This window comes from Rattus norvegicus, chromosome 8 (genome assembly GCF_036323735.1).
Source record: "Rattus norvegicus strain BN/NHsdMcwi chromosome 8, GRCr8, whole genome shotgun sequence".
Taxonomy (NCBI): domain Eukaryota; kingdom Metazoa; phylum Chordata; class Mammalia; order Rodentia; family Muridae; genus Rattus; species Rattus norvegicus.
The window spans coordinates 40,413,761-40,424,475 of record NC_086026.1 but is presented as its reverse complement, the minus strand read 5'-3'; the positions used below and the strand labels follow the sequence as shown (position 1 = coordinate 40,424,475).

At 40.2% G+C, this 10,715-nt stretch overlaps 1 long non-coding RNA gene across 1 annotated transcript; it reads left to right on the top strand.

The window, feature by feature from the left end:
• Positions 1 to 5,946: 5,946 nt before the first annotated feature.
• On the top strand, positions 5,947 to 7,999 carry LOC120094105 (uncharacterized). The gene is made up of 2 exons (XR_005488037.2): positions 5,947 to 6,086; positions 7,837 to 7,999. It is a non-coding gene; the product is annotated as an uncharacterized LOC120094105 (long non-coding RNA).
• The last annotated feature ends 2,716 nt before the right edge of the window (positions 8,000 to 10,715 follow it).

The following is a 10,715-nucleotide window of genomic DNA, read 5'->3' as shown; positions in this document are numbered from 1 at the left end:
ATTATCTAAACCAATAGATATGACTTTGGGGTTTTCACTTTGTTTCTGAGGATAGAACTCATGCCCTCATTGTCACAAGGCAAGCACTTCACTGACTAAACTAGTAGCCTAAACTCTAAAGATGCCTTCTATGGTTTGTTAACTAAAGCATAATAAAGTTGTGCTCTGGGGGTTGAAGAAATAAACTGGCTGTTAAGAGCTCCTGCTGCTCTTCCAAATGGATCAGTGTTTGGTTCCCAGAATGCAGCTCACAACCATCTCTAATTTCATTTCCAAGGAATCCAATGGCTTCTTCTGGGTTCCACAAACACCCACAGTGTATAACACACACACACACACACACACACACACACACACACACACACACACACCTACACACGTGCACACACACATACAGGCTTGCATGTACATGTGCTTACAAACACATAAGCAGGCACATGTACATACACACAGGCACACATGAGCCTGCACACGTGAGTAAATAAAAGTAAATGTAAAGGGGACTGTAGCAATACCTCAGTGATAAAGAGCTCTGGGTTCAGCCACCATCCTGACTTATCTGGAACAGATATATTTCTCTAGGCACATGGACGTCCTGTGTGAATACTAGGATGAGCCTTAGAAAACAGGGATGTGTTGGAAGATGTGCAGAGGAAGAAAGTTGGATTTAAGGAACTGGAAGTGAAGAGCAAACAGCAGAAACACAGGCTTGAGGGACAGTAAATAAAGTAATGACTGAATGTCCGTTGAGTTAGGCTTGAGCCAGACTGGGGAGTGGAATATGGTTAGTACTGTGTGCTTTCGTAGGCAAGGGTGTTTGTGTATCTACCTCCTCAAATACTGCTAAGGATCAGGAGGACAAAGACCGAATCTTACTGCTTCATTGAAAGGGTCAGTGTTTGAGTACCATTGGGTCATTGCTGGGAGGCCAGGTATGGAGTCCATATCTTGGCTTCTGGCTTGTTGTTCCATAACGATATGTAAATACTTCTTTTCCTGTTTCCAGCTTCCTGCTTCTTCTTTCATTTATTCCCCCTCTTTTGTCTGTTACCTGTCAGCTGGAGAGACTAGACTCAACTTCACTGAGCTCAAAGAAGCCCAGACAGGTGCTGCTTAGGAGTGGGGACAGCAAAGGCACAGCTGTGCTCTTATAGTAGGGAAGTGACAACCACAGCTAAGAGACTCTGGCTTTTAATTAGATAACTTATGCCTGAAACTGGCAAGCTCTGGCTCCCTCACTCCTCTGTCTCCCCTCCACTAACATGTGCCCGCCTGCCTGCCTTTCTCTGCCTGTCAGGATGGTGGCACCTTGTGTTGTCAGAAGGCCAAAAGCAGCTCCCTTGTAGCAAGTGGAGCAGATCCATATGTCAGTGTAAACCCAAGAGAGAAACAGATAGGGAACAGGAAGGGAGCGGAGACTGAGGAAGGAGGGAGTCTGAAAGTGATAGTAAAATTAAAGAAGGACCATCTCCGGTGAAACAGACCAATGAGAAAAGTTCAGGAGTGGAAAGGGCTACATAAACACCCAGGAAAGATGCTTCTTACCAAAAGAATAACTCGATTTTTTTTTTAAGTCAGAAGAGCAATTCCAATCTTTGCCCCTGCTGAGATTCAAACACAGGCAGAGCACTCACTAAAATGGTGCTCAAGGATTCATCAGGCTCTCTTGGAAAATGCTGATGAGCCCTTCACTGAGAATAGCCAAGGGAAATTCACCCTCTTCTTCCCTTAAAACAGTATGTTCAATGCCTCTTTCTTCTTCTCAGTCTAATTATCCTATTTGCACTCAAAAAGGAGAGCCGTATTTGAAGGCATGTTAGGAAATATTTATTTAGAATGCTATTTACCACGCCGTGCCAAGGTGACAAGGCAAAGTAATAAGTAGGGGGCACTTTCTTTGGAAAGAAGAGACGAAAAGAAAATTTAACAGTAGCATCAAAGGCAGTATTTCTGTTTCGAAACACAAGGAAATAACCTTATAATGAGGAGTCACAGGGAGAACTGACGATGTGCTGTGGCTGTTTCTACACATCCATCTTTAAACTCCATTGTTCCAGTTGAAAGAGAGAGTGCCCGAGATGGAAGGAGTCGGCAAATTAGAAGAAGAGAGAGAAGTATAAATAAGTTATGCTCCCTTAAAGGCACATAGGCGAGATGAAATTCATATTTTAAAAAGGGCTGCTGCTCGTGTTATTAAAACTTAAAGAACTTTGCAAAGCGGCTAAATGACTCGGTAGCATTTATTGTTAGCTCAGGCTCCCCATTTCAATTTGTAGCAGGAGATCAGGCTAGAGGAGAGGGTCGTTTTCTTCTGATGTTTTGTTATTTGACTCAGCCGGTTTCTTTTATTTGTTGTCTACTCTTGTGTGTTTGTCTTTGCCCCTGCGTTGCACCTTCTCTTTGGGGAGAAATCACATTTTCTTATTATTCTTTTTATTACAAAATCTAAATAAAATGTACAAAACCTCTTTGTGAAAGGACCCACAGCAGCTGGCTGCTTTTTCTGTCTTGTTTATGGAGAGAGAGAGAGAAAGAGAGAGAGAGAGAGAGAGAGAGAGAGAGAGAGAGAGAGAGAGAGAGAGAGACTGCCATGCATCTCGCACCACACACTGATAAGGTTAACACTATCTCAAGAAAAAATTTATTAACCACGGGTGGTAGGGGGAGGGGGCTCTTCTGCCACCCACTTAGCTCTTTGTTTTCTTGTCAGGGATGTTTACTAAAAATGAATCATCTGTCACCCTTGCCCCATGCTTTGTCCTCTCCTTACCTTGTCTCAAACAAGACTCTCTTCTGAACAAGTGTGATTTTTCAGTTTGGACCTTAGAATAGCAACATCAATAGCTCCTAGGACTCGTGAGAAGCATGGAGTTACAGGCCTTATTTACCTCGGCCTACTGAGTCTGAACTCATGTAGCTGGACAAGTGACTCGTGACTCTTCTGCATTCTGCTCTGAAGCTATAGCTGGGCAGAGTAAATGGCAGCCACCAGCCAAATTCTTTGCCATGTTTCTTCCCCTCAAATAGAATTGACCTTATTGAAATAAGAAAAGGGCTTCATTTGAATTTCCTTCTATTTAGAAATTTTAATTGATGTCCCACTTAAGAAGCGGAGGAAATCATATAAGTTACTATTATTCTTAGAAACATCTTCACTTATTTTTCAATAGTGCACTCTCCCAGAAAGATAGAATTTGGGACAGATATACCGACTTCTTGTTTGTAAAACCCCATGACTTTTATTTGCTGAATATTAATTAGCTCTATCTTCTCTCTTTCCCAAAGATTTTCAGGATGGATAAACCCCTTTCTCCTTTAATATGCACAACTTCCATCATTCCCGCTTCAGTCTTTCCTAGGAGCCCAGTGGCTACTATGGTGTAATTATTGAATTTTAGCTGAGCCGAAACTCTCTGGTCTATTTGCAGATTAACAAGGGTTTTATTCCAGGTTAGCAACAAGAGCAGAGACTAGAGGTTTTGGAAATGGACCTGTATTGATCAGGGATTAATTAGAAAGGGATTTTATTAGAATGGCTTTGAGGCTGGGGTCCAGCTAATCCAACAATGGATATCTACCAATGGAAGGCCCAAGCATCCAGGAGCTGTTCAGCCCACCGGTCTGAATGTCTTAACTGGTCTTTAGTATACACCAGCATCCTTAAGAAGTAGCCTCTATCAACAGACAGTCTCCAACAACTTCCTTTGTCTACTACCCATGAAGAAATAGACTGGCCAGGGAGAGCGAGAGCAAGCAGGCAAAGACAGCAAGTCTCCTTCTTCCATGCCCTTGTTATAGGCTGCCACAGGAAAATGTGGCCCAGATTAAAGGTGGATCTTCTCACTTCAGAGATATGGATTAGAAGTGGGTCTGTCTACTTCAAATGATTTAATAAAACAAAACTCCCTCACAGGTGGACCCCCTGCTTGGGTTTTAATTAATTGCAGATGTAGTAGAGTTAACAACCAATATAATCCATCACAAGTCTACCCCATGTCAACTTGCCACACAATTATATCTCCTTTTTTTGCTTAATTTCTGAATGAAAACAGTAACAGGGCCTAATTATGCCTAACAGGATACAGCTATCCTTCATACAATTATAAAAACATCGTGAATTTAAAAAAAAAATAAGTGACAAAGTCCCTTGCGGAAGATTCTGCTAGTATCTCAAACTAAAAATGATAACCCCTGATATCCTCTTAATTGATGTTGCATTGCATTCCATAATAAAAATCAAAGAAATAAAGCACAAATATATACACAAACACATTTTTAGTAAACTGTGACAGAAATTCTCATGCCAATTATAATCCTTCTGTCAGTAACTTGGCACGTGGCCTTAGCAGGTGTTTATTACTACCTTTCTCTACTACCCATTCTGTATTTCCTTCGCTGCCAGCAAGCACTCTACCAGGTCTTTGTTCTTTGCCTGGAGGAGTGACCCACACCTTCATCCTTGAATGGTCTGTGCCCTTTGTTGTCCTGCCTGGTTTAAGGTTTTACAGTTTCCTCTGACTTTAATCACTGCAAGTGGTAGCACCAAGAGATGCTCTAAATGATCTTCAGCACTGCAGACACAATCTTCCTTACTTCCATAGTGAAGAAGTAATCCAGTTCCTCCTTGGTAACCAGGATCATTCACACCTCCTGACACCGTTATTTATTCCTTTCTTAGTCTGTCGTCTTAAGGACATCAGAAGGCCAAGTGTCAAGGGAGAGTCCTATACTTCCAGTTCAATTGAATATATGTTGTGTCCTCTAGAAGAAATGTTCCCTTCTCTGGAACCAAAACTTCTAGTCCACCAGAACTTAAGGTCATGGAATCAGGAAGCAAAATTTGCTATCAGGCCATTTTGGGTGACAGTAGTGAAACTTTTCTCTTTATCCCTTGATTTCTGGACATGTGGACCCTAGCTATGGGAGAAATTGTACCACATGTTGGACTCTGATTCAAAGCATATTCTGCTTTCTGGAGAACACAGCTCCAGATCTCCAAGATGCTTCTATCTAATTGGTGCTCTACACGAGTCTTTAAAAGGCCATGTCATTTTTCTGTCAGGCCAGATGCTTCAAGATAGTGAGGAAAAAAGTTAGATCAATGGATCCCATGATTGAGAATTGTGCTATGAAAAGAAGGATGATGCATTCCATCTACCTGCTTAGAATGACAGCTATCAAGACTTCTTGGTGCTTGGCTCCTGAGTAGGAACAAAGCGAATGTTAAGAAAGACAAGAATCCAGAATGCTTGGCTGGACCCAAAGTGATACCTCACTTTCCAGTAAGTCTGTTGTTAGCTGACTACCTCTGGAGACCAAGAATCAGGTTGAGACTTGGGGTAGATTTAGGGAATTGAAGGATGAGGAGGCTTTGGTCACTCAGCATGATGTTTAAGTGTTATTTAACCAGCCTCCTCTGCTCCCACAAGCAGTGGCTTTAATTAGTTATGTGTTTCATTTGGTATGGCTCAATATTTGTCAGGTGCAATTTAAATATAAATTAAAAATTTTTGGTGGTGTATTTGAAGTTACACATTATTCTGTTCTGTTCTATTCTATTCTAGTGTGTAAATGTTTGCTGGTATGTATGTCTATGTGCCACATGTGTGCAATGTTCTCTGAGGTAAGAATCTGTAGCCAATGGATGAGCAGTCAATTAGTTCTAACCATTGAGCAATCTCTTCAGACCGCTTAGATTTTTTTTTTATAATGGAAATACCCATGGCATATAATGACACTGTTACCTAGCTAAATGATAGGCTGTCTGTATATGCTCCTAGTATTTCCTGTACCTTCCTCACAAATTCTCATACTCTATTGGCATGAAAATATGAGAGAACAAAAGTGATTGAAGAAATTCTGTTGTACCATTGTGACAGGTTGAGTGTTCTTGGAAATAGAGGCCGATACTCTTTTGTGGAATGCAGGCAAAAGAGTAGAGTAGAATACAGAGAAAGTTATGCAGTAATGCAGCCTCATGAAGCCACTGTCACCCCTATTCATAGCTCTGGGATTTTAAACGGTCCTTCAGAGTTGTGTCTTCATGGGGCAGAGAGAAACAGAAGTGGCTGTTAATCTGACAGCCAGTAAGTTTGGGTTTACCTGGAAGGAAGGGTGATTTGGGGCTAGAAGTTTTATTTACTTAAGCAGATATAATGTTATTAGAGTGCTCTTAGACAGGGCTCTTCTTGCAGTGTTCTTTGCTAGCAAAAGGAAAGAATAATTCCCAATGAATGACTGTTCTGGGCAGCTCAGCATAGCATCTGTCACAAGAATCAGGAATAAATCCTTTCAAAGTGCAAATATGGAAAGTCACCATTCTCAAGACCACATGATCTTGAACAAGATTCCTAAAGGAAGACCACACTGTGTAAGGAGGTAGTTTCCTGAGTTTAGCCATCCCAGGAATGAGTTCTACCTTGCTGGAAGGATCAAGACTGAGTTCATGTTTCTAGGCCCCCAAACTGAACTCCTCCTCTGGTTCTTCAGATGTTTCCTGTTGGTTTGTTAACCAGTAAAAGATGTAAAGAGGGAAGATGCTGTTGTCCCGTTAGCCAAACCAAGGCACACAAATCTTAAATGTGCAGCCTCTCTTGACTTAATTGATTATATGCAGCTTACTCACTCCTTTGATCTTTGTTCAATTGACTGTATGCTGCTTCCCTGATCTTTTATTCCTTGATCACTCTAAATTCCAAATCAGAGAGTCCAGGAGGGGGCCTGACTGTAAAAGCTGACTCAAGGACCCTGAAGTCAGGTGACCCAGATAAGGCCCCATCACCAATGCTAACTTCCTTGTTTAACTTCTTGTGTCAAAAATTTGATTCGTGAATGCAACAGCACCCCCTGCTCCCCATCACTTTGTGTTCCCGTTCTTTTAAAGCGTGGCAGAATCTGGCTACCTCGCTCAGCATTCAAAAAACAAAGCTTTCTTTATTAAGCTTTCATATCTGAAGCGATTTTTTTTTACTTCTACTCCAAACCCAATAACTGAAACCTGGCTTATTTATAGTTCAAGATCTTGAAGCCATCACCCAAAAGAATCTAGGCCTGGTCATAAGTGGTATCTATATATTCCCTTAAGCAAAACTGAACAAGTTAGCGAACTGTCAAGTTAGCGAAATATCTAAAGTATACTAAGCTAGCAAAACTTTGTGGATCGTCTTAGAATCTGCCATTCCTCTGTCAGAGGTTAGATTTCTTGCAGGGAAAAGCCTCCACGTCAGACATTACTCAGGGCTTTTCACTGGGCTGTTGATGATAGCTATTAAAGTTCTGATTCTCCTTATATCTTAGAATCAGTTGAAAAAAAATCAACTGTTTGCAGAGTGCTGAAGAACATGAGGTTTTTATACCAACAAGGAAAGTCAACCCTTGGTGCTCTTGTTTCAGTAAAATAAGGGTTAAATTTCTTCCTAGAAGAAATTGATTATATGGTAACTTTGGGATTCTAGTGAAGGAAAGAACATTTTAAATCAATTGATCAAACATCCCTGTAAAAAAATAACAATGTAATTGTGTAAAGGCTTCACTATCCCCAAATCATGATGGATAACAACTTCAGTAGATTGGTGGCTTGTGACTCGTGGCAGCACCAGCAGCAATAAGAACACGGCTGTGCATCAGGCAGGTACTCCTGTGGAGTCTCAGCCACACTGCTCATTCCAAGGACCTTAGATAATGATGAGGCTCAACTCCTACAAAACAGAGGCTAACCTCACAGAACTACCATGAAATTTAAATGTAATGATATAACCAGCTTACAACCTAAAATCTGGTGATCATCAATAGTGATTCTAATACACGTTAACTGACCTTGCCGTTCTTATGTTTTAGATACATGGGAACAAATGCCTTCTTCCCACACACGAGCCTGAATAAAAGCAAAGAGAGGAAACACGGAGTTCCTCTTGATCCTCCAATCTCTGGATCTTTCATAAACTCCCAAGAACTTATGACCTCATTTTTTTAAAAATAAAAACGGAACCAGTTCTATATATACCAACATCGTCAAGCCTGCATTTAGTAAAAAAAAAAAAGGTGGCTTTTTTTTTTTAAGAAGTGCGACCTGTGTTTCAAGCAACCTATTATGTTCGATTGTTTATTTCTTGCGATTCATGTTATGATCACAATCCACAGGATAAGTTGACTGAAGCTTCATTACCAATCAAAACTACATCAGTGGCAACCAACTGCAGTCCCTATGCCTACTGACTTTTTTTTCCACTTTTACACTTCCCCTTTCTCCTTTCTTGCCACACAAAACAGTATTGAGATTTCACACTTGGATCTCTTTTTTAAAAAATCTATGATTGGTAAAGTGGTCAGGGTGTGCTTTCTGGACCATTTTCAATATAATGATATGTCAAGAGAGACTGTATAAAGATCATGTTTTGATGGCCAACCAAATACTAATTCAGGCAAGGAGGAATTCCAAGCCTGCACCTCAGTGCTGTTGCTTAAGAAGGTGTCAGTAGAGACTTGATAAAGAATTTGGATGAAGAGCCAAAGCTGAATAAGACACATTACTAAAACCTCATTCCAATTTCTTGAATCATAATATTTGATATATTTATAAAGCACATGCAAATCATCAAAATCTTTCAATATTCAAGATTTCATTTCATAGATTATTTATGAATATCTTATTGCAGAATCTCATTTATATCGCCAATGGATGTCTAGCTAGGCGACTGTACAACTCACATCACATTATGTCTTACAAAATTTCACTATGTATAAGTAAGTTTATCCCTTTTTCCCATATGTCTACTGGAGACATTTTCTGCTTTAGAATTGCCTCTCAACAAAGGCACCAACAAGGGCAGATAGGGACAGAAAGAAGCAGAAGGAGTGTCCCAAGAAGTCACAAATTTTGAACAGAAAGCAATACCCAGGAATAATAACATTCAAACGATCACAAACAATTACTGTCTATGAATGAGACTCTAAAAATAAAACAAACTAAAATAGAACAAAACCAGTGCACACTCAGTGCTAGTCCCTGTGTTTTGGGAAGCACCTATTCTAAAGGCTTAGCCATTATTTTATTATGTGTCAGAGACTGAGGGAAATTGTTGATTGCACTTATGCATTCAATATTAGCATGTGATTTTTTCCACATATGGCTCATGTTTATGTTTATGAGAATCATACAGGTGGATCTTATCTGCTTCACTTAACATAAGACTTCTGACCCACATGATACAATTAGGATATGGATTCTGTTGAGATTTCGTAACATAACAGTAATGAGTCTGGAAGTATATTTGTTGTTCCTTGGTTTGCTATGTTTTTTTTTTACCTGAATTTTGACTTCTTTCAATTAAGGGGCTAGTAGATATGATAATTACTTGAGCAATAAAAATGTAGAACCCTAACCTTAGACTTTAGGCAAAAACATATCCCTGAGTGCATAATTTCCAAAGTACATGTCTGTAGCCTTGTCATGTGAGTGGTTCATTGTAGCTTAGGAATTGTGACTCATTTTTAAGGGTGTTCCATTGCTGTTCAAAGAGGTAACCTGCAGAACAGACCCCATATACCATGTACAGACTCCATATGCATAATATGAGCCTAGTGGAAATACATGTAAGTGCAAATGATTTTATCATACATATAATTTATACAAAAATATTTCATCTGTGGGATGATGTCACAGGTGAGGCAGGCACAAGATAAAAGGAGATCTGTCACTGGACAAGAAGGAAGGATGGGCGGGAGAGAAGTTTGAAGGAAGAGGAGGAGACCATGGCAGGTGACATTAAGATTCCGCTCTGTGTATTTACAAGTTGTTATTAATGTTCTTAAGGGATGGATGTGTATTGGGCTTTGTATTTTAGATGGGTAATTATATCTTATCAATTGGGCCAAAGGTTATTGTGTTGTGTGTTCTTTTATGTGATGGTTTGAATGTTAGAAAGTGTATAGTGACTGGAGACACTGGGCCGCTGTTGCGGAGTTGGGATGTGCTTCCGCCAAGATATCTAGCAGATATCTTGGGACACCACAGTGCCGGACCTAGTGTGGGATAAAAGACAGCAGTTTTATTTTTTATATTTTTAGAACAACATTCATCCACTAATAGAAGGTCACTAGCTGTTGAGACAGGTTAATTTACATTATATTTTTATGAGAATTGCCATCTGTATGTCTCTCCGGCAAGCTCAGAAACTCAACCTGTCCAGCTTCAATGCCTTGTCCCTTAGGAGAAATAGCTTGCAGCCTTATATCAATTTAGGGATCCGTTCTCTATGAATCCCTAGTGAGGTCTCACTCATTCCTATCTAATGATGGTGCTAGGCAGTGACCTAATTCTGAAACTTTGAACATTGTTCCCCCTGAGAACTTGGCTCCAATATAATGTGCAGCTGGGGAGATGAGACCAAGGTGGAGAGCTAACTTAAAGTCAGCAGACACATTGTCTCTATCAGCAAAGATAATTACCAGAAAAGTTAAAAGTTGGGTCTTGGTTCTCAGCTGATTCTGGTGCATCTGACAGACATGGGTGTGTGTGTATTCCATGTGGCCACTGACATTAAACCATTATGTGAGGTCTACAACTATCTCCTGGGCCATGCAGAGATTTCTAAAACCTTTTAACACAGGATACTTTCAATCGCAGCTCTTTTTAATAAGTTGCACTGAGGTTGTAAGGAAACAGAAGTATGAACACAACTGACTGTTATGCTTAAGGTTGTATGATGTAGAACCAG